We start from the raw sequence: 27,648 nt of genomic DNA on the forward strand, positions 1-27,648 counted from the left end.
GTCGTGGATTAATCTTTTGAGATAGCCTAGTTTCCCTCGCGCTTCGCTTCCCTCCGCTCTTGTGAAATTATCGATAAGATGAAACTCACTCGTGGTATTATTTATGAAATTCAAACTAGGAATCAGCTATACGTATACCGAACACCTAACAGGACGAATGCTAATCATTGGAATAAATGTACTGAACGTTGACACAGCACAAATCTTAGAAACTTTGGAAACTGCTGACACAATCAAAGCAATTTCTGTTTATAATTGATTTCAGTTACTTTACGTACAAGTAACATATATTCACAGTTCTGATGAATTGTTATTTATACAGTAACCTATAATCCTCAATTTTAATTATTCGTGAAATGGTAAAGCGAATTTCACGTCAGTAATTTTATTTAACATATTTCCATTTAGAAATTTCAGAAATAACAAACTTAGTTCCTCTCAAGAGCACTTGCGTAACAGGGAGAAATTGTAGATTAAAGCTTGTTTCGTATTTTTTGTATTTTAATGACAAATGCACACTTATATTTTTGGAGGATTTTGTAATTTACCTAAAGCAAACATTAAGCCTCTCGTATTATAATATTTACAGCTACTGGATGCAACACGCCTGTACCATATTTTATTTTTGCAGCCTTCGCTCTTTGAGATATTAAATTCTAAATGTTGTTATTGACTTCTCTCTGTGTTGACGTCACGACTTTCGTCACATCTGACGCCGCTTGATAATCAGCCCATTGGTTATTCTCTTTCCGTGAATCCATAATATTAAAATGTGAACTGTGAGATACCAGTACAATATCATGAATTTTACAACCTCTATCTCAATATATGTTTCATGTTCCCCATAATAATTTAGTATCATTCGCATTGTGTCGATTAAATTAATTTTATTTATATTTTTAATTGAAAAATATAATAAAACATACTAATCATTCACCGTACTCCAAAACAAAAACATAAACTACTATCTTTCCTCAACTTGCAGACAAGATATCATCCCAAAAACTAACATGACATGCATTCAACGATAATTTGTAAGATTCCAATAGGCGCGTGCAGTTAATTTTTCAGAAATTCACAACAAATGGCACTTAATTTATTATAATTTTTCATCCGAAAATCTATCTACATTCTACGTTGATATAATTAATATATCATATTATATTTTGGTAACTATATTCTATTACACTTGCTTATGCGAGGCTGAGTCAAAAAGTAACCTTAATTTGAAGAGTCCACTGCAAGAATGATGGATGTCATTTGGAATACATTTTGCAGGAGAAGCAATTGAAAGTTTGAAATGCTTAGCGCTCAAACGTTAACTGAGATTTTCCGATTATTACTGGGCAATGATTAATGCCATAAAACTCTGTATGTACATTCTATATATCTTAAGCTATCCATTGACAGTCTTGGTTCATTTTCGACAAGAAAGTGACATCCATCATTCTTGCAGTGGACTCTTCATTTATAAATAAAAAATCTGACTCTCATAGTAGATCGTAATACAACACATATATAGGATCACCAGATGTCCTCTTTTGTCCGGACATGTCCTCCTTTTTAGACCCTTGTCCGGGGTCCGAGCGGATTTTAAAAAAATCAAGAAATGTCCTCTTTTCGTAACTTGTATGCCTGATATTTTGAAATTATCTGATTTGACTCCTTTTTCAAGTAATTTGCCAGTAGGTGGCAGTAGCATCCACAGAATATACTCTTTGCCAACGATTATAACTCTCTTTGTTCCTATGTGTTATGGTCGTTGCTTTCATATGTAGCTAACTATAAAATAATTTTATATTATTAAGTTTTATCATAAGTATGTTGTAATAAAATATATATAGACATCATTTTAAGTATAATATAGACTAGGCCTAAGCCTAAGTGTAAATAAATATTTTCTGTCCTCTTTAATATTATAGTTCCCTTGACTTTAATTTGTAACTAACTCTAAATTATTATTATTATTATTATTATTATTATTATTATTATTAGTATTATTATTATTATTAAGTTTTATCACACTTATTTTGTGATAAAATAGATATTAGCATACTTTTAAATATGATATAACCCTAAATCTGTACTGTAAATTTGTTGTAATAAAATAGATACTGACATAATTTAAAGTATAATATAGGCCTAAGCCCAAATCTAAGTACATATTCTCTGTTCCCTCTTTTCGGACAATATTCTCTTTTTTTACGCTTTGTGTCGTCTTTCTTTTTATCGATGTGAATCTGGTCATCATATATATATATATATATATATATATATATATATATATATAGGATGTTAAAAAAAGTATCCAATTTTTAGGTGGTGATAGTATGCATCAAAACAAGAAAATAATGTCTAATAAACATGAGTCCTACAACACATACTTTCTGGGATCTGAACATTTGTTCATAGGAGGTGCTCAATATGACGTCCATTCATTGAAATGCATTTCTCTGCCCAGCAATACAGCAGACTACTAGATAATTATAGAGTAGTTGACACCCCTGGCATGGAATACTGATACGTAGCAAGGAATACTGATTTTCTCTGGATAAATCAAAACCTCTATTGAGATTACCGTTGATAAACCTTGTAGTTCAACATATATTTTATTTTTCTTGCCTCATATTTTTTCTTCTTCTTGATCTGCTTCATCAGAAACACTACATACAAATAATCATAGAAACATTCCAATCTAAATTTAAAAAGTAATAAAAATAGTCTAATTTACACTAATGAGTAAATAATCATAGAAACATTCTAATCTGAACTAAATTTTGCTACTATGATTTGGATTGAATGAAGTGCTTTTATTTGATCCGCATTTGCCTCCGGAGCAAGGCGAGAATTCGCCTGGACGGCTCCCTTGGTTTATGGTATAGTAGCTCTTCCCATCACACCGGCCTGTGTCGTATGCACAGCACTTCATACCATAAACGACAGCCTAAGCATCGCAGCAGTCGTCGCCGAGGTTGTCCTGGTCTACAAGACGTCTCTCGGGGTGTTCCGCGAATGGGCATGACAGGAGACAACTTGATGCGTGTGACATCGCTGGTACATCTGTAGAATACAAATTATGTAAGAATTGCGCATATGAAAATAAAGAATCGCCCACGCACTCCAATCTTTGTGTGTTTGCGATCACCGCATGTGTAATTTTATTTTTTTTAAGTGGGTTATTTTACGACTCTGTACGAACATCTCAAGGTTATTTTGTGTCTGAATGAAATAAAGGTGATAACTAGAGTTAGGAAGTTAGTAGATAAGAAATTATTGTGACGACACAGATAATAGGTAGGTAGGTAGGTAGGCAGGCGGGTAAATAGTAGGCGTGGTTTAAAGTGTTACAAGTGGGCGTGACAAGTGACGTCATAAGGGGGCGTGCCTAATATGCGATGTCATAGGTGGTCGTGACTAAAGTGTGACGTCATAGTGGGTGGGTGAGTGTGACGTCATAAAGTGCAAAGTTAAAGTGTGACGTCATAGACTTGGCGGTTTGGATTTTAAAAACACAAGTGCAGGCATGTTTTGTATATGTAGTTGAAGTTGGAAAGGGGAATGGGGGTTATTGGTGACGTAATAATTTGTAATACACAAATTCACATATGTTTGTATATTTAATTCTAGTTGGGGGTGGGAATGGGGTTGGGGAATTTGAAATACACAAGTTCATACATGTTTGGGTGGGTAGGGGTATGCACAAGTGCAGACATGTTTGTTTCGCTGGCATAATAATTTTTTCAGCGCGGAGCCTGACGTTTATTATTTATCGTGGTTGGAAAAAGGAAAATTTTATGTGAATGGTAATTTAATTGATGAATAGTAATGGGGATTGGGCATTAGGGATTGAGGATTGGGAGTGGGAATAGGAAATTCGCAAGTGTTATTTGAGATTGGAATTTGGGAGTTATTGATGGCGTAAAAACTTTTCAGCGCCATGTGTAATTGGGTGTGAACGTAATTCCATATGTTTTGATTACGTTTGCATGTGCTCATAGCGAACAACTGCTATATTGTGCAAATATTACGCAAGCTTGCAATACCGATGACGCCATTGCTGAGTAATGCGTATTGATAAAAAATTAATTTTGCAAGGTGTTGAATTAAACACATACATTATTATTATTATTATTACTATTATTATTATTGTTATTATTGTTATTATTATTATTGTTATTATTATTGTTATTATTATTATTCCAATTTAATACATTTTGAAGTAACATTTATTGGATTGATTAGTGGATTTACTTACATACATGCATACTACGTATTACGTTCCGTAATTAATTGTTACGTATTATTTTGTCTTTGCTATAGGCTAGTGAGACAAGATTAATTCCGACATTATGAATGAATTTACAATAACGCTTTATGTACCCATTGCAGATAGCTGCAAAGATAAATTTGATAGCAATATGATGCTTTAATAATTACTAAAGGCATATGGATACAAATAAAATTAATTTGATAAAACCTTAAAATTTCCATAACATTTTAACTTCTGTTTATTTATTTATTAGGTCTAAATAAGAAGCTAATTTTTATTGTTCCAGCAACACGGAGATGAATGCAGTTGGTGTACTAAAGAATGTTGTTGACTCACGTTTTATAATCCTTCGGAAATCGAAAGTAGGATTTGGAGCCGTAATTGTAGCACTTATAAACCGCACCTGGTGATTTGTGATGTAATTGTCGAGTAATGTGGTGTGCGTGGGCGGTATTCGCGAATACAGACATATTTCTTCGCACTAGCAGAGCGCGAGGAGGGAGACATACATGTTTCATTGCGCTGACATAAGAAGTTTTTCAGACAACTATGACAATCTTAAGAATTAAACAACTGTGTGAATGATAACATAATTGCTGAGTAGTCTTTTCAATATGTAATCATGCATCTCTGATCTTGTGAATCTTATACACAATTGCTAGATCATATTCTTCTCATTTATTTATTAATTTTTTAACTAATCATTCTTCTTCTCTCCGCCACTGTCTAAACTCGTTTAATACAATTATTCTACACTGCAATAATTCTTTCAGTAAAATTTCTTCAATTTTGGTGGAAACACCTTCAGATTTGGGATTCATTAATAGGAATTGTATTTGAATAATCATTGCATTCTAATCAATATACTTATTGTTTTATTTTGTTATTGTTTCCTTCTACCCATCACACCCTCACATCAAATCCACAATGACAAGGAGGTAAGAATAGGTTACTCCCCCCACCCAATACACCAGTTAGCCATTCCCAATCACAAGGAATACAGATTTGGATTTGTCTTCACTCGAAATAATAACTTATTACATTAATTTCTTCTTTTATTATCACACACACTACATGAATGTATTGTTTTATCAACCACTTTTTTTTCATTGTCGCGCTTTATTACACTTGGGGAATGTACAAGTTTTTATTTCTTCTTCTTCTTCACTTTTCTTATTCTCCTCCCGCTCTTAAACTTTCATACTATGGTGATTGACCAGTAATGGTTCAGACAGAGACTGGGATCGTAGCATCATCTTACTTACTTACAAATGGCTTTTAAGGAAGCCGCAAGTTCATTGTCGCTCTCACATAAGCCCGCCATCGGTCCCTATCCTGTGCAAAATTTATCCAGTCTCTATCATCATATCCCACTTCCATCAAATCCATTTTAATATTATCCTCCCATCTACGACTCGGCCTCCCCAAAGGTCTTTTTTCCCTCCGGCCTCCCGACTAACATTAGTAGATAAGAAATTACGGGTAACTCTGGTATAAGGCAGGTATTAGGGAGGTAATAGGGAGTGACTGGACGTAGGCAGGTATTAGGGAGGTAATTGGGAGTGACTGGAGTTAGGCACGTATTATGGAGGTAATAGGGTGTGACTGGAGTTAGGCACGTATTAGGGAGGTAATAGGGAATGACTCGAGGTAGGCAGGTATCAGGGTGGAGGTACGGATTGACTGGAGGTAGGCTGGTGGTAGGGTGGAGGTAGGGGTTACATGTAACGTCAAAAGTGGGCGTGGCTAAAGTATGACGTCATGGAGGGGGTGTGGCTTAAAGTGTTGCGTCAAATTTCTATAGTTAATTGTAGGTGGGGGTTGAAATACACGTGTTTCTATATTTGAAAGTGACATGTGACGTCATAAAGGGACATCTAAGAATGCAAGATTAAAGAGTGACGTCATGCACAAGTGCAGGTATGTAATTGAAGTTTGGATGTGACGTAATAATTTGAATTACATATCTTCATAGAAGTTTGTATACTTGGGGGGGGGGGTGAAATACACGTGTTTGTACATTTGAAAGTGACATGTGAATGGTAATTTAATTGATGAATAGTAATGGAGATTGGGGGTTGAAATTTGGTATTGGGAGTGGGATTAGGAAATTCGCAAGTACTAATAGAAATTGGAATAGTGGAGTTAGTCGAAAATTGTATTAGGATTCCAATGTAATACATTTTGAAGTAACATTTAGTGGATTTACTTTAAGCCATACATTATTACCGAAAGTACGATTTGGAGGCGTTCATGATACAGTGAATATAGCAGTTAAAAGTCGCACGTGCTCAATGCTGATGTATTTGTCATGTTTGTGATTACATTTGCATAATCGCTATCTGCTATATGATGCAAGCCTGCATTGATATTCTGTGATTGTTCGATGACCACTTGCAATGTTTTATACAGAGTGTTCCGCTTATAAGTATAACAAAAGAAATAGCTATAACTTCTGAATTAATACAAGTATATAGTTGAAACCAACTGCTACAAAGAATGAAAACTGGGAATTTTTGTTACCTTATGTTCCATAAACCTCAACATGGCTTCCATTGGTGGCACGGGAAATATCCAACCGGTATTCAACCTCGACCCAAGTGTTATGAAGCATCTGTGGTGTAACATTGTTGACAGCAGCATAAATTCTTTCTTGTAAGTCTGCCAAATCACGTACTGGCGTCCTGTAGACCTGGTCCTTAACAAACCCCCACAGGAAAAAATCAGGTGGTGTTAGATCTGGTGATCTGGCAGGCCATGTGATGTACGGTGATCCTCTTCCGATCCATCTTGCAGGGAATTGTTCGTCTAAGAATGTGCGAACCATGTTGGCAAAGTGTGGTGGAGCCCCATCTTGCTGGAAAATTGCTCCATCTGGGAGTTGTGGCACAGCATACAGTTGCAACATATCCAGGTACGTGTTTGCAGTGACTGTCTTTTCAGCAAAGAAATAGGGACCAATGATTCTGTCACGCATGATCCCACACCAAACATTCCATTTAGGGGAATCCCGTTGGTGTTCAATTACGACACATGCTGACTGACTAAAGATACGATACGAATTCTCTTATTTAATGATCTGCGCATGCGTGAGTCTTCTAAAAATAAGTAACAACAATGGATTAAAACTTCCCAATTTCCTCTTTACAATGGTACCAATCTTAACCCATTTGCATGCATTGTTATGAAATTATAACTATTTCTTTTATTATACTTATAAGCGGAACACGGTGTATTACACAAATATTGTATTGATTGCATACACATAATCGCTATCTATATGTCACAAGATTACGATTTTCGACAAGTTGTTGCATATGTCACAAGATTACGATTTTTCGACATGTTGCTGCACATATGTCACATTTTCGACATGCTGTTGCATATATGTCACATTTTCGACATGCTGTTGCATATATTTCAGTGTCCACCTGTTGCCCTTCCCCGGCCAGCTGAATACACCGGAGCAATAAATACAGAAGGAGTTACCACAGTGTTTGCAGTAGCATAAGAGACAATCGATGTCAAACATGTTTTATTTTAACATAGGTAATTAGGTGCAGATGATGATTGTATTTGATAATGTTGGAATAAATATCTCAGGAGTGGAGCGGAAGGAGTATGGGTATGTAGACGTTGGTATAAAAGTTACTGATGAAAATGAATTGAATGACGTCAAGTTTCATTTGAGTTTTGAAAATTATGACAGACAAATGAAAGATATGGAGATTGAAACACCCGATGGAAAGTGGGCTACATTTAGACTGCAAAAGAAAAGTAAACGTGTGTTGGATGATGGTGAAGACTATGTTTTATATATAAAGAGTGTTCCCGAAGCATTGAAAGGAAAAGCGAGTGTTGTATCAGATACCTGGAATGTAGGAAAGAGTAATATGATTATACGTACTTGGAATGTGGAAGAGGATGAGAAAGAAGAATCGTTAAATTCCAGAACTGCGATAAATTGTGGTTGTGATAGCTGGAAATGTGATTGTAATTACTTAAAGTACTTTAGTCTTAACAAAAATATCCCCACTAAGAGATGGGGACTTTATTTTCATGAAACAATAATCAGATTTAAATTGTGGTAGTTGGAGATGTGATTGTGTTGTATACAAGATGGAGTTAATACAGTACCACATGGATTTTATGAACCTCCATGTAAAAGTGCAAGAGTGTGTTTAAATAATAACAATTGGGTTCAATATATCCCATTCAAAAGGTGGAAGAGATGTGTGCAAAATTGGTGTAACAGCGTTGTTCTTATACAATGTTCAACGTGTCTTATTGGATTATTATAAAGTGCTTTTATTCATATCATATATTTAAAAATGTAAGTATGTGTTACTTTTTTCTGTGACATTATACAATTTACAATAAGTATCATGCTACACCGTTCTTATTTTGTTTCAGGACGTACATTATGATAACTGATGTATAAGGTTTCCTATTGGATTATGTATAAAGTGCTTTTACTCATATCATGTGTTTAAAAATGTAAGTAAGTAAGTAAATAATATTTGCAGAACATACATCTTCTTCAAGGAATGAAGTCAGATGGCAGCCGTCGAAAGTTTGGAAGCAAATATATAGTTAAATTTGCTTACATTTTCACGATGAAGTGTTGGTTCACATGGTTGCTGCAACATCTAAATTAAAAAAAAAATATATATGTTAATCCAATGGCTGCTGTTACAATATTACTGTACATGAACATGTGTTTAAAAATGAATTAAGCCATACATAAAACATAATATAATTTCAATAGATATAAGATAAAACAAAAATATATAAAATATACCGTTCGAAAAAAAGCATAAAAAATATATAGTAAATATGAAATAAAACAAAAGTACATATATAATATAAATGAATAATAGTTAAATGTGCTTACATTTTCGCGATGAAGTCCTTCTTGGTATACATCGCACGTCTCAGCGCACTCGTATATTGCCACTGCCGGTTCCAATAGAGTAGGGTTCAGAAGGTTACTATATGCAGACAGCTATCACATCTCTCAACATGATAGGGATCGCAATGTTGTTGGTAATTCATTGTTATGAATAAGGTTGCATTCATTGTGATCTTCCTTATATCCTACAGTGGGGTAGATAGCATACATGTCTTGTTATTGCATGCCTCGAATACACATATCACATTTCAGTTTGTCAGAGTATGGTATTTTTTAACTAATCATTCTTCCGCTAGATTTGCACCTTATGCATCTTCTTATCCCAACCAGGGTCTAAACTTGTTCAATGTCAATTATTCTACACCACAATAATTCTCCCATTACTCGACAATCCGAACAATTGTCGGATGTGGTATTGCAAGCTTGCATAATATTTGCAGATCATACATCTTCTTCAGGGAATGAAGTCAGATGGCAGCCGTCGAAAGCTTGGAAGCAAATCTCCAACTCACCTGGCTGAGAACCAGAGAAGAGTTATTCTAAGAAGAAATTTTATTGAAAGAATTATTGCAGTGTAGAATAAATTGACATTGAACGAGTTTAGACAGTGGTGGGGAGAATAAGAATGATTAATTAAAAAATAAAAAAGTAAATAAATGTGTTCCACTGATTGTGTACCTCTAATATTGCCTGGTTTAGGAACACTTGCTATATAATTTAATTTCAATAGATATAAAATAAAATAAAACTAACATAAAATATTAATGAATATGAGACAGTTATTTAAAAATAAATAACATTAATGCGCATTCAAAAACCATAAAACATAATATAATTGCAATAGATATAAAATAAAACAAAAAATATATATTAATCCCCTCGCTGTTATGGACATAGAATCCACGCATACATGCTGGCTGTGATGGACATAGTTTTTACGCAACTAGCAGTGTGCACAGATAATGATTATTTTACAAGAAAATACTGCGTAAATGTATTTTATAAACAAACTTTAAGTGTGATTATAATATAAACTTATCTCTGAATGGTATGCCGAGTATGATAAATTTCAAAACAGGGCTGGAAACACAGGGGAATATCGCCACATGCGGTACATACGATACACGCTTCTCTGAGGATTCCCTTGGACTTAAAACATATATTTTGAGTGGATTCGCGTGGGAAAATATTTCTCTTTTAGACGGAGAATTGTGAGTTTTGATGACTTTTTTCCACTTTGTACCTTGGACAGGAAACCTTGACTCTGGGCTTTATGACACAACGGACATTAGTGGAAGAGTAGCTATTTTTAGACCTTGCAAATTCCCGTGGAGACGGCGAGTTATTTTAAAATGAAGTTGTTTGTCACAGCTTCTTGGAAACCTTGTACGTCAATTATCATAATGGATGTCCTGAACAAAATAAAAGCTGCTTAGAATGAAACCTAGTGTCAATTGTATAATGTCACTGCAAGAAAGTAACACATAGGCCTACTTAAGTTACATTTTTTTTTAACATAACCACTATTCTACAATAGTCCATGTTGTAATGCTGTCACCTGATATAAAATGCAACTCCAGTGGTAGTTTATTGATAATTGTATTAAAATACCATATCCTCGATAATTTGTTCCCCACCTTGGACAAGCATACTACACATAGAGAAAATGTAATGTATTATTCCACATTGTTATAATATGAGTAAAAGCACTTGATGCATAATCCAACAAGACACTTTGAACATTGTGTTCGAATAACGCTGTTACACTCTTTTTGCGCACATCTCTTCCTCCCCTTGAATGGGGATATATTGAACCCAAACATGTGCTCCAATCGGCCTTAGCTTTAAAACAAGAAAATGATGTAGAAAACAAAAATTTATAATTCTAAAGTTCGTAATCTCCCAATCTAAATTAATTTACCGATAGTTATATAAGAAATAACATACAAAGTATATACAACTATGATTGTAGCCTCATTATAAAGCATAATGAACATTTTCATTTTATCAAAAATACTTCTTTTAGCTTCAGAAAAAAAAAACAATATTTGTAGTCTAAAAATATTCCTTCTACTGCAGCAAATCTGATATATGATACAGAATTTATTACAATCATCAAGTGAAGAAACACTTTGTGAATCTAATGGTGTATGTCGTATCTGGGACATAATTTAAAATCCATAATTGTTTTCAAGAAACTTTTTCGTTTCTGTTGTAATTGCAGCTAGGAAGTTCGTATCATAATTCCGATGTTGAACTTGGACTATAACGCAACTGAATGCATAGTAGCACGAGACGTCAACATGTAACGAAGAATAATCGGGGAAAAAATAAACGTGTTACACATTCCTGTTTGAATAATTGAAGCGTCGGCTGGAACAACGTTATAAGTTACATTTAGTAAAATTTACAGGAGCTGCAAAAATGTATACACGTACAACGTTGTTCTTATAGGGTAGCAAACTTTTGAGTGGACAAATTTCACGTACTGCGTTGATGGATAGTTGCAAGCCAAAGAGTATAGCAAGGTAACATGACATACAACATTATTACACGGAAACACGCCGAATGAAAATTTTGTAACTTACAACGTTGTTCCAGCCGACGCTGCAATTATTTAATAATAGATGAGTTTACTTTTTGGAATCCTGCATAATATTAATATTACGTAAATAATACAATAATAACAGAACAGTTCACTTTGTTCATAATATAAAATATTTATATAAATTTACAATATTCTTCAAACTATTCACGACTCTACACACCTCCAAAGAATGCCACTAAGCGTTGTTTGCGAACATACTGTGTATCATCTGTTGAGAGCGGCAGCTGGGCAAGGCGCGGGTGACATCTATACTCCTCGCTGTACTCAACTGAAATCTACTGCTTTGGTACGAACTTCCTAGCTGTAGTGATAATGCCGATGAAATGAATCCAGGGTTCAGCACCAATAGTTAAACAGCATTTGCTCTTATTGAGTTGAGGGAAAACCCCGGAAAAACCTTAAGCAGATAATTTGCTCCTACCGGGATTCGAACCGGGCCACCCGGTTTCATGGTCAGACGAGCTAATCGTTACTCCACAAGTGTGAACTTCTTTTCCTTTCTTCGACAGTTCGCCAAATGGAATTCCTTCCGTATTATATGTTGTAATATTTTGAGAGTGCATTTTTTTTTTCATATCCAAATATTCTTTTGATATCTTTTGAAATGAAAAGATTTCATCTGTCTGGTACAATTACATCATTTGGCTCATAATTAGAATAGATGTTAACGAATACATGTGGAATAATTGAAACCTGTCAGACAAGAAGTAACAATTGGTTGAAATATTTAATATGCCTGAAAGTAGAAGTGCTTAGGTCACTTAAGCGGCTTCCTAGGTTCTTCCTAGAAACAGGACAGCTAAACAGTGCGGTTGAGTAGCTGAAAACATTGTTACTACATCCGGAGAAAAGAGAGTGTAAATATCACCCCTTGGATCACTTCCTTCCAACTAGGCATAAGATTGTCCGTCTCCTGTAATAGTAAAATACGGACAGACAGGTACGATAACATTCAAACTTGAGAATTTGCGTTTTGAAGTGCTGGTAATGGACGTGCTTGATAGATTTCGAAGTAATGGCTTTCTTAATTTAGTGCGACAACAACATATACGCGTAATTTATCTTTGGTTGCTAAAGCGTGTATTACTCGACCGAGGACAGTGGAGTCCTGCAGCCCGGAGCCGTGGCGCTACTGTTCCTGCGTTCGTAATACCGCATCGCGATAGTTCACATTACGCCCGCGGCTTCACTCGTTTCGGTCGAGTAAAACTTGTACCAAAGTAGACTACAGGGAAACAAAGCTGGTGTCGGCCGATGTTAGCATAGTGATACCAAGGAGTAAAATAAAGGATATGCCCGCTATAATTTTAGACATTAAGTGAGGAGGAGCTATTAAGAACTCAATTTTCCTGCAGCTGTAATATATATTGTTTACATAAATTTAGAAGATTATCTTCTGATTAGGTTCTGGCTGATATGTACATCTATTACCAGGTAGTACATTTCACTTGACGATATGTGTCAGAGGAAGAATAATTTGTTTGTATAGGTATATCTGAACTCTGACTAGTGTAATTAATATGTAGCTAGTCGACGATGTATGCAATGAAGGGAGAAAGGAACTGGCCACTCTACCCCATTATCTCCTGGCCTCGTTGCCTCATAAGTGGTGTCTTCTTGGTATCACTTGTGCGGTTCAGACCTGTCTTCGGACAGTTGAATAAACAACAATGTTCTTATTTCTAACCACGGTGGTCTAGTTATTAAAGCGCTGGAGTTATAATCCTGTAGACCCGGGTTCGATTCTCTGTGTAGTCCCGATTTACAACTTGTATTGGTCCAGGTAACTCAGGGATTTTCTTCGGGAGCTCCCGGTTCCCCTGTGGCATCCCAATAAATTTCCATAATCATCTCATCTCAACGCGGTTGTAGCGTAGTCAAGCCTTCTAATTTTTTTAAATCATGGTTTATTTAACGACGCTCGCAACTGCAGAGGTTATATCAGCGTCGCCGGTGTGCCGAAATTTTGTCCCTCAGGAGTTCTTTTACGTGTCAGAAAAATCTACTGACATAAACCTGTCGCATTTAAGCACAGTTATTGCCATCGATTTGAGTTGGGATCGAACCCGCAACCTCAAGCATAGAAGGCCAGCGCTATACCAACTATGCTACCCAGGCCTTCCATGTCCTACCTTGAGCAATGACTGGTCGGTAAATTTGTCTAAACAACTAGCTTCATATGGGTGAATAACAAACAGTCAAGTATTCGCCATTAGTAAAAGGAAATGTTCTAATCTTTTAAGAGCACTTTCAATTATGTGGCCATCTTTAAAATGCTGCTCATATCATGTAAAATGTTAGAGCTATGGGAATATTCATTTTTCTCGTATTCCATCTATATTTTTATGCATGTTATTTAGGGATTTATTTACAGCTTGAAAGGTCTGTTGGAGGTGTCGATGATTCTGAGATATTTCATCATTTTTGTTTGAACACATGCCAGTTCCATTAGCTACTTTTGACTATTGTAGATAGATGAAATTTGAATATCAATTCCCTCAATATCATCGGAATGCACAGTTACAAAAAGAAATTTAGCAGTATTCCCGCCTATATTGATTAAGTCCCAGATCACATATAGATTGCTCATTCCTATGTTAAAATCGGTAGCACTTTGAAGAGAGCAACCACCAGGATCGCCACCCGTCTGCCATAAACGAACACGAGATGGCAGTATAGTCGCTAATACAATTCAAATGGGAGTTGTGACGTGACTTCTTATGTAACAACTAGATGGCAGCATAGTAAACCTGACAAAAGTTGTTACTGTCAAAGCCTATAACGCAAAGAAAATCTGGGTATATATGATCTAGGATTAAGCCTAGTTCTTCCTATATTGTAAGCTAATGAATAAGATGGTTTTCAATTTATTCAACTAAACCTTGTATTCTATCTACCTCAACGTTTATCTTGTCGTTTGATTACGACAACATAATTCGGGACATGCTAGAAAGAACACTAACACGATACCAGGAGGATAGATATTGTTTTCTCTGTATCCACATGCCACTTCGTTTCCTTGTCATTCACATTTGCCATTGCCATGAGTCCTATTAGATCTATTATAATTAGGACTCGGAAGTTGAACACCTATAAATTGCCTAAAAAGATCTTTAGAAAGACCTAACGGTATCCTAAAAAGGACCTAAAGACTGAAAAAAGGACGTAAAAAGGTGATCGAAATTAATTAATAATTTCAGTGTCAATCACATATTTAATGAGTATGTTTCAAAAATACAAAATTCTGATGGTATAAAACATACAGTGCGAAAAAACTATATGAATGAAATGTTTATTCTTTCATACATTATATATTTTGTAGATTAACATAATTTGAAAAAGGAATTCTGTGTTTGTTGAAAAAAAAGTACTTGGAGAAATTAGAATGAACGATTTTTGCCACCTAGAATGAATTCGGCGAATCCGCAATGGACGTCCAGGAGAAACCAATTTAAATTATAATTAGAATCATATTTGGCTTAATCACACTAGGGTTACAGAAATTGGACTTCGGAAACCCTACCTCAGTTAGCACTACAGCATACCAAAATAGTCATCTCCAGGTTCTTAGATGCAAGAATCTCCGGTTTTCTGACAGCACGTTCCGAAACATCGAGAAACTTCTATACTTGAAGCAAGTGAGATCTCGTTGTGGATTCTTGAATTGTAAAATATTGTAGTAAAAATGTAATCGTTTGAAGCTGAAGTTGCCAAAGAAAAGCCATTAAGGCTAAAAAAGACCAATATGCCAAAAATCGCCGAAAAAGGCAAAAAAGGACAAATAAACCCTCCAGTTTCTGCCTACAATGACCCAAAATGAACGTATAATATGTTTGACCTTGTCTTCAGATACTCGAAAAAAAAGTATTTTTCCTCTACTTCCGAGCCCTAATTACGATCATATAACAAGAATAATATATACGAATGTATTATTTAGTGCTTCCTATGAGAGCATGTTTTTCCCAAATTAACAATTTTCGTTTTTAAAACCAAATTTCTAATCATTACTTTCGGCATTTACTCGTATTCCAATAGTCTTTCTGAACTAATTTATCCAATGCTTTAATAATCGCTTCCAATGTGCAGTCCATTTTAAAAAACTTGGAATATAATTTTCTTTTGTCTGAAGTTCTGCATCACAAAACTCATTTTTATTTTTATCGCTACATACAAAAATTAATAACCGAGCGAGTTGTCTCAGACGGTAGCGTTTGAGACTCATATTGGGAGGTCCCGAGTTCAAAATTCCGTGGCCGGATAATCTGACTGGGATTTTTCATGGTTTCCCTCAGTCACAAAGGCAAATGCCGGATTAGAAATTTACATATCATGAATCATCATCGCCTCAATCACCAATATCATAAACATTAGTCAAAATCCAATAGCATACTACGATACAAGATTGGGAAGTGCTTTTTACAAAATTGAGGCATCAGTTTGAAAAATGAGCAGAGCGAATTTTTCAATTTCCGAGATTTTTATTGCACTTTACAAACGTGTATTGTGCAAAATTTTTTGCACGATCATATTTTTAAAATTGCAAATACAATAGGGTAAAATTGCCTAATTCCGTGACATATTTAATAAAATCTATATTTATGCCAAAATTGTAATAAAAATTTTCAAATAACAAATAAATGACTTATTTGGACCTTTAGCTACAGTTTATACAACATTCAGTGTCAACAGTGTCACAGGTTTGATATATAATATATGGTTCTTCATTGTTATACAACGGCTCCTAAATCCGTGACAGAGATCCAAATTCCGTGATAGTGGTTTCCTAATTCCGTGAGTGATACCCTAATTCCGTGATACTAAAATAATCCTCATTAACTGCTCAGAAAACAAACATGTGGAAAAACACATTTAAGTCATGGTATATTGTTTTAAAATGGATTAAGCAAGAAATTACAACATAGAAGGGCCTAAGAGACAAATGTCATAGAAAATAGTTGTGTAATTACAGGAATACATATTACGCATTAATATATTGTGAACAAAATAAACTGAAATAAAATTCAATACAAAATTAAGTTTTAATAAATTGAATTAGAACACAACTATTTCTCATTATTTGTATTCCTAACAACAGCAGTAATTAAGTTAAATATATGCCCCATTATTTTATTATAATTGTAATTGATGTTTTCTATAACTTATTTCTATTATTATTTCCACGAACTAATTTCTTTCACAGATATTAATTTTCACAGGCATCACTGGTCGAATGAACCAGGAAGGAGAAATATGAAAATAAATTCGAAAATGGGAAAGCTCCCATAGCATTGTTTTTGTCTCACAATGTTCAAATAATCATACACATTGATTCAGCTGACTTTAATCTACAGTAATAAAGCATTTTTATTATGCTATATTCATTCTTACCTCAAATATAAAATGTTTCTTTAGAAGTAGTCACAAGAGAAAGAAAAACTTACTGGTCAACCACCTTTCACTGAATAAAAGCTTCTGCAGTCGACTGCTTCTATTCAAAAGGCGAGTAGTCAATAGAATTGAAAAGAAGACATTTCCTGGCATCTATTAGGTATTTTAAAAATTTAAAAGTCAGAGACCACAACTTCATGGCAGTCAATTGGAATTTTATCACGGGATTAGGGGTATCAACTTTACCCTATATTTCGCATTGAAAATTTAGAGCGATATTATTCCCCTCCCCCCCCAAAAAAAAAGTAAATCCATGGCGCTACGGCCCGTGAAGGGCCAAGATCGACCAGCCGGCTGCTGGTCTGATGTCCACATGCCGAAGCAGAGGTCAACAATCATCCAACCAGAATGGAGGAATACATATTACACATTAATATATTATGAACAAAATAAACTGAAAGTTAAATTCAATACAAAATTAAATTTTAATAAATTAAATTAGAACAAAACAATTTCTCATTCTTTGTATTCCTAACAACAGCAGTAATTAAGTTAAATATATGTCCTATTATTTTATTATAATTGTAATTGATGTTTTCTATAACTTATTTCTATTATTATTTCCACGAACTATTTTCAAGTTATAGCTGGTTTGCGAAACCTGATTTTCGCTACCCATCGTAGCTCCCCAAGTACATCACGATGTTGGGTGGGCACCGGTCCCAGACACTGGCCGAAATTTCATGAGGAAATTTCTTCCCCTTGAGGACTCGAACCAGAGCGCATTCCGTAATGCGAATCCTAGGCAGGATTCCTTAGACCGCGACGCCACGGCGTGGAATGATGTTATTCCAAAGCCTTCGCAAAACTAAACTGTAATGGTAACTAAGTAGCAATAAGTGTACCGTAATGAGTCTATTTCAGAATAGTTTTATGTTATGAAGAGTGGTTTCCCTAGCAACAAGTCTCTGTGTGGAAATTCTAATTCTCAAGGCCTAACAGTAACTGTAAATACAACAAAAACACGATCGTGCAAAAGTCAGTTAGGCCTACATCAACACTAGTCATCTACAACACACAACAGGAACAAGAACTCAACAATACTCGTAACAAGGGCCTACTGGTATACCCACAGTTCCTAACACGCGATATCACCTCAGATGTTAAAGCGTGTATCAATAAACTTAACAAAAAATTTAATTGAGTTTGTATTTACGTCATTGGTTACTAATTTGTCGTTTAATATAATAGGTCTACGACACTTGTTTTGATTAACTAAATATTTAGCATCTATAACATGTATAATTTTCAACAAAATCATATGAAATTTCTATTCTGTGCAATTCGAAATATGAAGAATATGTAGTAGTTGCATTTCACGTTACGTCTCTTCATGCGAGAATAAAAGACCATCTGTATACCAGAAAGGTAATTGTACAAGTTAATACAAACATAACTTGAATCTGACTTGCCAGTGGCGACAAATTTTGAAAAATATTGGGTGGTCTCAAACTTCAAGTTCACAAAAAAAAATCTCATAAATCCCCCTTTCCTTGTAACATGAAATTAATTTTCATAATATTGATGTGACTACGAATAGTATATAATGCAGCATGCTAAAGTAACAAAATGGAGATCTAAGAACGATCTTGTCCACCGCTGTGGAGTAACGGTTAGCATGCCTGACCTTGGAACGAGCGGGCCCGGGTTCAAATCCTGGTTGGGAACAGTTACCTATGCGTAGTTGAGGTTTTTTCTGGGATTTTCCCCCAACTCATTTAGAGCAAATGCTGGGTAACTTTCGGCACTGGACCCTAGACTCATTTCATTGGCATTATCACCTTCATCTCACACACTGACGCTAGATAACGATAGCAGTTGATAAATCATCGTAAAATAAGCAATTAAAAAATATAAAGCTCTTGAAATGTATGTTATTAGTATTAGGTTCAAGGGCTACGTTCCATATTTACTTGTAGCTAATATTCTTTGTATTCTTCTTTTTTTTTTTTTTGTGAATACCAATTTCGACCACCAAAGACAAAACTCCTTCTCCATTATACATAAAAATTCTCTGCATTATATAATGTGTAGCTGCTCTGCATAATTCCCCAGTTTTAGTAATTAAATAGAATCTCTTAATTATGCACACATTTTAAACTTGAGTACTTGATTTCTTTCTAAACTGAAAGTAGATAATAGAACGTGGACTCGCTATTATACAGGGTGTTTCAAAAATACGGGGCATAATTTCAGGTATGTATTTCCCACATGTAGACAATCAAAATAGTTCATTACATCATGTGTCCGGAAATGCTTCATTTCCGAGTTATGGCCTTCACAACATTGAAATTCATCGGAACGTTTTTCTTTCCGCAGGTCGTTGTCATTACAGAAGATGTTCAAAATGTCCACCTCCTGCTTGAATACAGACCTCACATCCATGTCTCATTGACCTGCGAACACGATCCCAAACTCCAGGACTATTGCGTATGTCCTCAGAACATGCCACAATTCGATTCCGAAGGGATTCCAACAGTCTCCAGACAGTCGTATGAGGAACATTGACTTGCAACGCTACCCTTCGTGTGCTGATAGAAGGAGTCATGTTCACAGACTCCAGAATCTCCTCCTGTACTTCTGGAGTTGTAGATCTTGGTCGTCCCCTTCCCAAACCAGGAGAGTTAAATTTTCCATACTCGCACAGACGGTAATGGAGATGTACAAATGTCTTCCGATCTGGACATTGTCGCTGTGGGTACCTCTCCTGGTACAAACGACGAGCCAGCGCAGCATTGCCGTCCGCCTTACCGTACATGAAGTTTATCTCTGCCAGCTCTTGATTTGAATACATGTCGCACAGTCTAACGCCTACACAACACTGAATGTAACCTTCGCCTCGGAATGAAATGTCAGAGTGCCCTCTTAATGTCTCCTTTGCCGGCAACGACCTGCGGAAAGAAAAATGTTCCGGTGAATTTCAATGTTGTGAAAGCCTTAACTCGGAAATAAAGCATTTCCGGACACATGTTGTAATGAACTATTTTGATTGTCTACGTGTGGGAAATACATACCTGAAATTATGCCCCATATTTTTAAACACCCTGTATAGCACGGAGTGTTTCAAACGTTTTTCTCCTAACTGCACTTATCCCTATCAATTTGTCACTATATCTTCTAAATCCAAATTTCCAGCACTATTCTTATATGATAATGATCGGGACGAAATTCAAATACAAACTGCTGAGCCATTTATACCGGAACCCACACTTTCTGAAGTCGAAATTGCGATAGAAAATTTGAAAAAGTACAACTCTCCAGGTATTGATCAAATTCCAGCAGAATTAATTGAAGAGGGTGGAAGCGCATTATCTAGCGAAATTTTTAAACTTGTACTTGCAATTTGGGAAAAGGAAATTGTACCAGAACAATGAAAGGAGTCCATAATCGTACTTATTTTTAAGAAGGGGGACTAGACTAACTGTAGTAACTTTCGAGCAATATCACTCTTGTTGACGTCGTACAAAATTTTGTCGAATATCCTTTTGAGAAGTTTAACTCCATTAGTAGATGAAATTATTGGGGATTATCAGTGTGGTTTTAGGCGTAATAGATCAACTGTTGATCAGAATTTTGTATTCGACAGACAATACATAAGTTATTGATAGATTTCAAAAAGGCGTATGACTAGGTTAAGAAAGAAGTTTTATATAATATTCTTATTGAATTTGGTATTCCCAAGAAACTAGTTCAAATAATTAAAATGTGTCTTAGTGAAACTTACAGCAGAGTCCGTTTACGCCAGTTTCTATCTGATGCTTTTCCAATTCACTGCTGGCTAAAGCAGGGAGATGCATTATCACCTTTACTTATTAACTTCGCTCTAGAATATGCCATTAGGAAAGTTCAGGATAACACAGAGGGTTTGGAATTGAACGGGTTACATCAGCTTCTTGTCTAAACGGATGACGTAAATATGTTAGGAGAAAATCGACAAATGATTAGGGAAATGCGGAAATTTTACTTGAAGCCAGTAAAGCGATAGGGTTGGAAGTAAATCCCGAAAAGACATAGTATATGATTATGTCTCGTGAACGGAATATTGTACGAAATGAAACTATAAAAATTGGAGATTTATCCTTTCAAGAGGTGGAAAAATTCAAATATCTTGGAGCAACAGTAACATATATAAATGACACTCGGGAGGAAATTAAACACAGAATAAATATGGGAAATGCGTGTTATTATTCGGTTGAGAAGCTTTTGTCATCTAGTCTGCTGTCAAAAAATCTGAAAGTTAGAATTTATAAAACAGTTATATTACCGGTTGTTCTGTATGTTTGTGAAACATGGACTATCACTTTGAGAGAGGAAAAGAGATTAAGGGTGTTTGAGAATAAGGTTCTTAGGAAAATATTTGGAGCTAAGAAGGATGAAGTTACAGGAGAATGGAGAAAGTTACACAACGTAAATGCTGCACGCATTGTGTTCTTCACATGACATAATTAGGAACATTAAATCCATGCGTTTGAGATGGGCAGGGCATGTATCACGTATGGGCGAATCCAGAAATGCATATGGAATGTTAGTTGCGAGGCCGGAGGGAAAAAGACCTTTTGGGAGGCCGAGACGTAGATGGGAAGATAATATTAAAATGAATTTGAGGGAGGTGGGATATGATGGTAGAGACTGGATTAATCTTGCTTAGGATAGGGACCAATGGCGGGCTTATGTGAGGGCGGCAATGAACCTCCGGGTTCCTTAAAAGCCAGTAAGTAAGTAAGTATTCTTATATGATACCTGAGAGACGAATTAACATCAATAATACATCCTTATTTATTTAAAAAATCTGTTAGTTACTGATTTCAATAAGCAATCTACCACGTATCACGAAGACAGACAATAATATTAATAATAATAATAATAATAATAATAATAATAATAATAATAAGAAGAAGAAGAAGAAGAAGAAGAAGAAGAAGACAAATTATTGAGTGGGTTCGGACCTCATGGTCCAATATAAGTTAAGTTGGCGCCAGTGTGCCTTGTTGTTCAGCGTTAACATACTGTAATCTGCCGTGTGTCTACGTCACGTCGTTTCCATACGAGTTCAACTAAATATTAATGAAAATCTAACATCACATTTCATCGATTTTCCTTATGTTCTAAATTTTCTATAGCCACTAAAAGCAACTCAATGACGTTTCTCGTATTTGCAGTATTCTAAATAGAACATGATAACTAATTCACACAGGATATCTGTGATATACTGTTCTCTGTGTGTATAATTAACTCTCGTTTTCATTATTGAATTTTTTACATATGCCTATACGTTTTCATTTGTATTATTAAGATGTTTCTCAACGCGGTAAAATAGTACAGATCACTAATCACTATTGTTTTATTTTTAACGGTACAAAATTTTTGAAACCATATTGTACATGAATATCTATTAATTGAACTTATAAATTAACAATAATTGATTACTCTTAAATTACTTCCATTTACATTTACTATCCACTTGCTTACTTATTTACTTACTTACTAATGGCTTTTATAGAACCCCAAGGTTCAATGCAGCCCTCACATAAGCTTATCTGTTCCTATCCTGAGCACGATTAATCCAGTCTCTACCATCATATCAAACGTTCCTGAAATCCATTTCAATATTATCCTCTCATCTACGTCTCAACCTCCCCAAAGGTCTTTTTCCCTCCGGTCTCCCAACTAATATTTTGCATGCATTTCTGGATTAACCCATAAGTGCTACGTACATGCCCTGTCCAACTCAAAAGCCTGAATTTAATATTCCTAATTGCATTGGGTGAATAAAATGCGTGCAGTTCTGTGTTGTGTAACTTCCTCCATTCTCCTGTAACAACATTCCTCTTAGCCCGAAATATTTTTCTAAGCACCTTTTCTCGAACATCCTTAACCCATGTTCCTCTCTCCAAGTGAGGGTCCAAATTTCCCAACCACACAGAACAACCGGTAATATAACTGTTTTATAAATTCTAATTTTCAGGTTTTTTAAAGCAGATTGGATAACAAAAGCTTCTTAACGGAATAATAACAGGGATTTCCCATATTTAATCTGCGTTTAATTTCCTCTCGAGTGTCATTTATATCTGTTATTATTGCACCAAGGGTATTTGATTTTTTCCACCTTTTCGAAGGATAAATTTCCAATTTTTATATTTTCATTTCGTACTACAGTATGTATTTGTCGCGAGTCATAATCATATACTTTTTTTTAGTATTTAGTATCCACAACAATAATAAAAATCATGATCTTTTTTTACAAGTTATGACTTTAAAATATCATAGCCACAATTATCACAACACAATATTATTTAATTCATCGTAAAATATTCTTAAATATAGACATGAGTATCTGAAACAAAGTAAAATCAATGACGTATATGACATCCATATCCCACAAAATAAATGTTTATATAGCCTACATATAAGGACATAAAACTGGAAGGTTTATTCTGTAAAAATTAAGAGAATTGCACAAGGGGGAGTAAATCACACTAAAATTCTAATTTGAATTTCAGAACACCTGGAGAAAATCTCTTCTATTATCAATGCCCAAGTATTAAACGGGAGTGTCTCTGTAAAGATAGCATCGAATCCCAACGGGAGGATCTAAGGAAAGATCGCATCGGATCCCACTTCTAAAAAAAACTTATGCCAGTTCCTACTATAGCCTACATCATTATGTTATGTTATGTCACGTCGTATTATTAGTAAAACAAGTTAAGTCCAGTAGTGCATTTTTGTAAAAACGGCAATTAAAACTTTATTAATACCAACGAAAAATCATAATCGTTAAATAAAGTAATTGGTTTGTTGCCTACAACATTTCGGACTTATTCCACTTTATTAGAATACAGAGCACTGAAAGACAAGTAGGGAACTATACTTAGCTTATTTTACAAAAAAAAGTGAACTTAATCGGTTTTACTAGTAATAGGACGATGTCATGTTTTATATTATGTTTTATGTTATGTTCTACGAGTATTTCTGACAATAATATTAAGTCTTATATTGCACTACTTACGTGGAATGGCTTGTAAAACGGTTTGGTACTGCGTTCAACACCGGCCATAATCATATTCAAATTCATCACGATTTCTGTAACCATCAATATATCTCATAATAAAATAGGTTGACTTCACTTTATTTCCACTCTTCTTAACATATTACGCCGTGTTTAGTTAAATTCACTGATTTTACTTAATTCAGCTAATAGTACTCGTTTTACTATTGTGCTGGTTTACTTAAAATATTTAGGAGACCTATTTGCTTACTTGATTTCAGATAATTTTAAGATTCACAATAATTTACGATAAAAATACCAAACTAAAGTTTAAGGGAGGTGACGGGTGAAATTTTGGTCATTTTCAGTAGAAAATCACACTTTCATTTTCTTGTGAAAAATGATACGGCAATCTCTTATTAATACGTTGAAAAATTTTCCATGCTCTGCGGCGCTCGAAAGCATAAAAATTGCATAATATTTAAATGACTGCACCCTTGAAATTTAATTCCATGCAAATTTTACATGCTATTTTCTCACACTTCTTTTCAGCACATTTCGTCAGGATTAAAGTGTTAAAGGCTCTTATAATTTTGATGCTAGGATCGTGAAATTTGTACTGCATGTTCTATATACTGTGGTTAACAATATAGCGCATACTTTTTTAAAATAAAAAATGAAATATTTATAGTGGCAATGGAAAATTTTGGTTATAACATTTTTCCCATCTTTTGTAGTAAAGATATGGGAAAACTAATGCGTGATGTTTTACTAATTATGAAACTGGTCTTCCAAAAAATATTTGAAACATTTTACTGAAAAATTGAGCAAAACATTTCATTTTTGAAATACGTAAATTTTTATAAATATTTTTGTTAATAATTCAGAAACTAATTGACTCACAGAAATGAAACTTCACCACATCATTGCCCATTACACCGTGATTATTTGTACAAAACATTAAGGACATAGCTTGAAATATGTATAAAATAGAAATTTCATTCATTACCCCCCCTTAATTTCATTTTTACAAGTATTACAGATCACTTACTTTAAATAAATATTTCACTCAAACTCGACGCCGTGGTTCTTCTCTTTTCCTGCAGCCATAGCGACTGATACCCATAATTCGTGAATAAACGATTCTCATCATTTTGCCACCGACGCTGCACGGTTGGAACGGAACCCACGCCAACATTCAGCCGATATGGATCTTAAGACACTTTTCTCTTAACGAAACCACAGGCGTCATCTTAGTAAACACAATGTTCAAATTGGCCCATTCGAATGTCTCGCAGACAATACGGGAATAAGTAACTTCGTTGAAATTCCGCATAAGAAAAGAGTTCAAACGCTATTTAGATGTCATTAGCCAATTAGAATCCATAGTTTAATACACTTCACCAATAGGCTGTGGTTAATCCACCTATGGCGCATGAATACTCCTGCTGCAGAGTGTGAAAACGCGTCCGCTGCCGACGGATAAATGTATGACGCGTCAGATGGCTTCTATCAGCGTTCACATGGAACAATTTCTACGTAAGCGAATTCCTCCGTCTCAAAACCTTGAACTGTAGTCGAGATGTAACGAGCAGAACTGAGATTGTTGCTAGGCTATCTTCGGCTGGCTACTCTTTATTAGAACACCAAAAGATTAATGAATACAGTATATAAAGGACTGAATATTAGAAGATTAATACAACAAATAGAGCACTATAGATGTAAAATATATTGCATTTTTATGTAATGAATTACGCAAAATTATGTATAGATTTGTTATACTTCGTATTTACGTCCCTATTAATATTTTAAGATTAATTTATTTATCCTTGGTGCAATCTGTATTACGTTATGACATTGGCGTTTGGGGCAGTGTTTCTAAATCCATAAGAAAGCCGCTAGATTGAATATAAAAGAGAATAGTCAAAATTTGTCCGAAAAAATCTATTGATTACCCTACAAAACTTCTTTATTCGAATTTTAACATTTTCAAATTGGAGCAAATATATGAATATACATTATTATCTTTCTTTCATAAGAAAAAAATGTCAACACATATTGGCATAATTATAATAGGAGAAGGAACATCATATTATTTCATTCCACAGAATCAAAAAGTTCAACGGTTGCTGGTATGAAATATGGTTTCAACTGTAGCTTAAAACCATACAATAAATTAATTTCCCAGTACCCTGTTTTAAACTTAAAATTGAAGAAATTATTAAGGGAACTTAACATAGGGAAGGCCTGCAGAACCCGTAAGTAGGGAAAATATTAATTCAGCCTCACTCCACTTCTATTGGGGATGATTGACTTCTACATAGAGTTGTTGACATTCTTTGCATGTGGAAAGTCTATTAGTGGAGGCACTGCAATTATAAAAAAAAGATTGTAATAAAGTCATTGTATGTATAATTCGTTATGTCGTTTCAAGGTTTACGATTTTGCTAAATTTCCTGTCCGTAGTTTCTTTGAGATTTCTTTGCACCTAGCCTGCTTTATATTTTCCAAAAATTTCCTCCTTTCATCAAATACAGAAATATAAATTTGTAGCATTTGAGTAATGAACATTGAAAGTTAATATAAATGTCACTATTCATTTCAATACAAAATGAACACAACGAGTGATGTCCTTAATTTAACAATACATAATTAAATAATCAATATACAAGAGATAGGTTTGGTAGAAAATCCCGAACAGGTAAAGTATATGGTGATGTCTCGTGACCAGAATATTGTATGAAACGGAAATATAAAAATTGGAAATTTATCCTTTGAAAAGGTGGAAAAATTTAAATATCTTGGAGTAACAGTATCAAGTATAAACGATACTCGGGAGGAAATTAAACGTAGAATAAATATGGAAAATGCCTGTTATTATTCGGCTGAGAAGCTTCTGTCGTCCAGTCTGCTCTAAAAAAAGCTGAAAGTTAGAATTTGTAAAATAATTATATTACCGGTTGTTCTGTACGGTTGTGAAACTTGGAGTTTCGCTTCGAGAGAGGGACAGAGGTTAAGGATGTTTGAGAATAAGGTTCTTAGGAAAATATTTGGGTTTAAGAGGGATGAAGTTACAGGAGAATGGAAAAAGTTGCACAACGCAGAACTGCACGCATTGTAGTCTTCATCTGACATAATAATTAGGAACATTAAATCCAGACGTTTGAGATGGACGGGGCATGTAGCACGTATGGACGGAACCAGAAATGCATATAGAGTGTTAGTTGGGAGGCCGGAGAGAAAAAGACCTTTGGGGAGGCCGAGACGTAGTTAGGAGGCTAATATAAAAATTGGATTTAAGGGAGGTGAGATATGATGGTGGACACTCAATTACTCTGCTCAGGATAGAGACCGAAGACGGACTTATGTCAGGGCGACAATGAACCTCCGGTTTCCTTAAAAGCCATAGGTAAGTAATCAATATA

At 34.9% G+C, this 27,648-nt stretch overlaps 1 long non-coding RNA gene across 2 annotated transcripts; it reads right to left on the reverse strand.

The window, feature by feature from the left end:
- Positions 1 to 383: 383 nt before the first annotated feature.
- LOC138697397 (uncharacterized) lies at positions 384 to 25,694 on the reverse strand. Of its 2 annotated transcripts, XR_011331575.1 has the most exons (5): positions 25,275 to 25,694; positions 24,245 to 24,318; positions 9,165 to 9,367; positions 8,804 to 8,919; positions 384 to 3,060 (listed from the first exon to the last, which is right to left on the reverse strand). It is a non-coding gene; the product is annotated as an uncharacterized lncRNA (long non-coding RNA). The 2 variants fall into 2 exon arrangements; XR_011331576.1 differs by lacking the exons at positions 8,804 to 8,919; positions 9,165 to 9,367 and having other exon boundaries at positions 387 to 3,060; positions 25,275 to 25,672.
- Between the last annotated feature and the right edge of the window lie 1,954 nt (positions 25,695 to 27,648).

This window comes from Periplaneta americana, chromosome 1, assembly GCF_040183065.1.
Source record: "Periplaneta americana isolate PAMFEO1 chromosome 1, P.americana_PAMFEO1_priV1, whole genome shotgun sequence".
In the NCBI taxonomy this organism is placed as follows: Eukaryota; Metazoa; Arthropoda; class Insecta; order Blattodea; family Blattidae; genus Periplaneta; species Periplaneta americana.